This window comes from Chiloscyllium plagiosum, chromosome 35 (assembly GCF_004010195.1).
Source record: "Chiloscyllium plagiosum isolate BGI_BamShark_2017 chromosome 35, ASM401019v2, whole genome shotgun sequence".
In the NCBI taxonomy this organism is placed as follows: Eukaryota; Metazoa; Chordata; class Chondrichthyes; order Orectolobiformes; family Hemiscylliidae; genus Chiloscyllium; species Chiloscyllium plagiosum.
This window is the reverse complement of record NC_057744.1, coordinates 119,695-125,189: the sequence shown is the minus strand read 5'-3', so window position 1 is coordinate 125,189 and position 5,495 is coordinate 119,695.

Below are 5,495 nucleotides of genomic sequence, written 5' to 3'. Positions count from 1 at the left end.
GTACCCTGGGATGTAGACCATCAGGCCCCGGGGACTTATCAACCTTCAGACCTAACAGTCTCTCCAACACCAATTCCTGGCAAATATAAATTCCCTTAAGTTCAGGTCCTTCAGCCACTGTTACCTCAGGAAGATTGCTTGTGTCTTCCCCAGTGAACACAGATCTGAAGTACCAATTCAACTCTTCAGCCATTTCTTTGTTCCCTGTAATATATTCCCCTGTTTCTGTCTTCAAGGGCCCAATTTTAGTCTTAACCATTTTTTTGCCTTTCACATACCTAAAAAAGCTTTTACTATCCTCCTTTATATTGTTGGCCAGTTTACCTTCGTACCTCATTTTTTCTCTGCGTATTTCCTTCTTAGTAATCCTCTGTTGTTCTTTAAAAGCTTCCCAGTCCTCCGTTTTCCTACTTATCTTTGCTATGTTATACTTTTTCTCTTTTGACTTTATATGTTTCTTAACTTCCCTCATCAGCCACGGCCACCCCTGTCTCCTCATAGGATCTTTCTTCCTTTTTGGAATGAACTGATCCTGCAACTTCTGCATTATACCCAGAAATACCTACCATTGTTCCTCCACTGTCACCCCTGCTAGGGTATTGCACCATTGAACTTTGGCCAGCTCCTCCCTCATAGTTCCATAGTTCCCTTTATTCAACAGAAATATTGTCACTTCCAATTGTACCCTCTTCCTCTCAAATTGTAGATTGAAGCTTATTGTATGAAGTGACTACACTCTTTGCTTTCAGATACAACCCTGATTTTGTCATTAAGCTTGCTGATAAGAGTGGTGCTGTTGTAGTCTGAGGGACTGACCTCTACATTGCAGAGGCTGAGCACTAGCTCTCAGATACTTCCTCTTATTTCCGCCTGGACCCTGAACACACAATGGAACATCAAGCTACCTTGTCCACAACAGTCACTAACCTCACTTCATCTGGTAATCTCACCACACCCCACTGCCTCCAAGCTCATAGTCTCTCAACTCCACATAGCTCACTTCTACCTCCTTCCCAAAATCCACAAACAGGCCTGCCCAGACACATTGTTCCTTCTGGTGGGTGGCCCATAGAACTCTTCTCTTCCTATCTCAACTCGTTTTTTTTCTCTCCTTGTCTAGTCACTTCCTGTGCTTTGCTTCAGTTTCAGAATTTCCAATTTGTGGGCTCCCTCCAGCGACCTCTTCTTGACCAAGGGATGAGCAATCCCTTTATACATCTGTGCCCCATCAGGATGATCTCAGGGTTCTTTCCTTCTTCCTAGAAAAAAGGCCTGAATCACCCCATCCAGCTCATCCTCACACTGAACAACTTCTCTTTTAAGTCCTCTCACTTTCCTCAGATCAAAGGGATAGCCGTGGGTACCTGCATGGGCCCCAGTTATGGCTGTCTCTTTATGGGGTACGTGGAACATTCCTTGTTCCAGTCCTATTCTGGCCTCCACTCACAACTTTTTCACTAGTATATCAATATCGCTGGTTCTGCAACTCTCCCTCATCTAAAATTGGAAGTTTATCAATTTTGCTTCCAATTTCCACTCCGCTCTCACCTTCACCTGGTCTCTCTCCGACTCCTCCCTTCCCCTCCTTGACATCTGTGTTTTTATTTCCGGGGATAGGCTGACCAACAATATCCACTACAAACGCACTGACTCCCACAGTTACCTACATCTTCACATGTAGATGTATGTGTACATCTTCGCATACTGCTTCCTGTAAAGACTATTCCATTCTCCCAGTTCCTCTGTCTACTGTGGAGGAGATCACACTGTGAACAGCGAATGCAGTCGATGGGATTGTGAGAAATCTGTTCTAATAATGCCAACACTCAAGAAGCTTGACATTATCCAGGATAAAGCTTTATTGGCACCACATTCACCGACATCCACTCCCTCCACCACCGACGCTCAGTAGCAACAGTGTGTACCATCTACAAGATGCACTGCAGTAATTCACCAAAGATCCAACACCTTCCAAACCCATGACCACTTCCATCTAGAAGGACAAGGACAGTAAATAAATAGGAACACCATTCCCAAAAGTTTCCCTCTAAGCCACTGACTATCCTGACTCGGAAATAGATCATCATTCCTTCACTGAGTCAAAATCCTGGAATTCCCTCCCTAAGGGTATTGTGGATCTACCCACAGCACATGGACTGTAGTGGTTCTAGAAGGCAGCTCACCCTCACCTTCTCAAGGGGAAATAAGGACGGACAATAAACGCTAGCCAGCCAGCTATGCCCATGTCCCACTAAAATAAATTCAGCAAGGGAACCTATAAAATGTCGGCTTCCTTCATCAAGAAGGGACTCCCCAGCACTGTAGTTGACAGGGTCATCACCCACACTTCAGCCCTCACCTGTCTCTTCCTTCCCACATGAAACGTTGACTCTCCTGCTCCTCGGATGCTGCCTGACCTGCTGTGTTTTTCCAGTACTACACTCTCGACTCTGATCTCCAGCATCTGCAGTCCTCACTTTCTCCTTCTCTTCCTCCCACGACAGTGATAGAGTTCCCTTTTGTCCTCACCTACCATCCCATCAGCATTCACATCCAGAGGATTATTAGTTACCATTCCATCACCTCCAGCAGGATGCCATCACCAGACACATAATCCCCTCCCCTCCCTTGACAGCCTTCTGCAAGGACCCTTTCCTTTGGAACAACCTGGCCCACTCTTCCTTCACTCCCAAAACCACTCCCCCCCACCCCCACCCCCACCCTGAGAGCCCCATAGCACCTTCCCCTGCAACTACTGAAAGTGTATAATCTGCCTATTTCCCTCCTCCCTCCTCAATGTCCAAGGCCCCAAGCAAACCTTCCAAGTGAAACAGCGGTTTACCTGCACTTCTCACAATCCCATCGACTGCATTCGCTGTTCACAGTGTGATCTCCTCCACAGTAGGGAGATGAAATACAGACTGGGTGAATACTTTGCAGACCACATTCATTCTGTCTGCAAATAAGACCCTGAGCTTCCAGTTGCCGGCCACTGTAACACCCCGCCCTGTTCCCTGGCCAACATCTCTGTCTCAGGCTTGCTGCAGTCCTCCTCTGAAGCTCAGTAAAAGCTTGAAAAAAACAGCACCTCATTATCCACTTTGGGACCCTGCAGTCTTCTGGACTCAATATTGAGCTTAATAACAGAGTCCATGTACATAGACCCCTCAAAGTTGCCACCCAGGTTGATAGGGTTGTTAAAAAGGCATATGGTGTGTTAGCTTTTATTGGTAGAGGGACTGAATTTCAGAACCACGAGGTCATGTTGGAGCTGTACAAAACTCTGGTGCAGCCGCATTTGGAGTATTGTGCACAGTTCTGGTCACTGCATTATAGGAAGGAGGTGGAAGCACTGGAAAGAGTTCAGAGGAGATTTCCCAGGATGTTGCCTGGTATGGAAGGGATGGTCTTCTGAGGAAAAGCTGAGGGACTTGAGGCTGTTTTCGTTAGAGAGAAGAAGGTTGAGAGGTGACTTAATAGAGACATATAAGATAATCAGAGGGTTAGATAGGGTGGACAGGGAGATCATTTTTCCACAGATGGTGATGGCTAGCATAAGGGGCATAGCTTTAAATTGAGAGACAATAGATATAGGACAGATGTCAGAGGTAGTTTCTTTAATCAGAGAGCAGTAGGGGTGAGGAACACCCTGCCTGCAACAGTAATAGACTCACCAAGTTTAAGGGCATTTAAATGGCCATTGGATAAACATATTGACGAGAATGGAACAGTGTGGGTTAGATGGGCTTCAGATTGGGTTCACAGGTTGGCGCAATGTCGAGGGCCAAAGGGCCTGTACTGTGCTGTAATGTTCTATTTCTATAACTTTACACCCTTATTCTGTGCCCCACACACTTGTCCTGAGGCGTGACTTTATAGAGGGGTGACGGGAGGCTAAGGGGTGACCTTATAGAGGTTTATAAAATCATGAGGGGCATGGATAGGGTAAATAGACAAGCTCTTTTCGCTGGGGTAGATGGGGGAATCCAGAGTTAGAGGGCATAGGTTGCGGGTGAGAGGGGAAAGATATAAAAAGGACCTAAGGGGCAACTTTTTCACACAGACGATGGTACTTGTATGGAATGAGCTGCCAGAGGAAGTGTTGGAGGCTGGTACAATTACAGCATTTAAAAGGCATCTGAATAGGGATGTGAATAGAAAGAGTTTAAAGGGAGGATATGGGCCAAATGCTGGCAAATGGGACTCAATTAGTTTAGGATTTCTGGTTGGCATGGACGAGTTTGACTGAAGGGTCTGTTTCCATGCTGTATAACTCTATGACTGTATAACTCAAACCCTTCTGTCTCGGTAATATCTTTTGCAGTTTAATTACATCCTTCCTATAGCAGGGTACTCCAAATGTAGCCTGCCGGTATCTTGTACAGCCAAAACATGATGCCCCAGTTCCTGTACTCAGTGCTCTGACTGATGAAGGCAAGTGTGCCAAATGTCTCCCTGTGACACCACTTTCAGGGGACTGTGTTCTTACACCCTTAGATCTCTTTGTTCAACAACATCTCCCAGGGTCCTACCATTAACTGTGTATTTTGATCAAGATACCATTGTACTCTTAGATAACCTTCTTCATTGTCCACTATACCACCAAGTTTGGTTTCATCCCGTCACCCCTCTATAAGGTCACACCTCAGGACAAGTGTGTGGGGGCACAGCATAAGGGTGTAAAGTTATAGAAACAGAACACTATAGCACAGTACAGGCCCTTCGGCCCTTGATGTTGCGCCAACCTGTGAACCCAATCTGAAGCCCATCTGACCTACACTAGTCCATTTTCATCCATATGTTTATCCAATGACCATTAAATGCCCTTAAACTTGGTCTCGTGGATCTTTTGTCCTTAATGTACTTGTAGAATCTCTTTGGATTCTCTTTTTGCCCCCTTTTTGCCCTCCTGATTTCCCTCTTAAGTCTGTTCCTGCACGCCCCCCCATACTCGACAAGAGATTCACTTCATCCCAGCTGCGTATACCTGACATTTATCTCCTTCTCTTTCTTGACCCGAGCCTCAATAATGATTGTACGGTATTGTAACAAACACCTTGTGATAATCTACGTACACATCAACTGCATTACCCTCATTGAGCCTTTCTGATGCCTCCCCAAAAACCTTCAGCCTGTTCATTAAAATGTGATTTCCCCTTAATCAACTAACCTTTTCTTCTTTGTGACGATTAATTCTATCATTTCTAGAAGCTTCTCCACCGCTGAGGTGTATGGACTGGTCTTTATGTGCTGGTCTTATTACAACCTTCATTTTGAAGGACAGAGCTGGCAGTAACTCACTGTGGCCAAGATCCCAACAGCTCATATAGAGTGTGGCTGAAGACTGAATTGAGGTGGGACCTGTACAAGCAGGACGGGTTGCACCTGAACCAGAAGGGCACCAATATCCTGGGGGGTAGGTTTGCTAGCACTCTTCGGGGGTTTTAAACTAATTTGGCAAGGGGATGGGATCCGGACTTGTAGTCCAGCAAGTA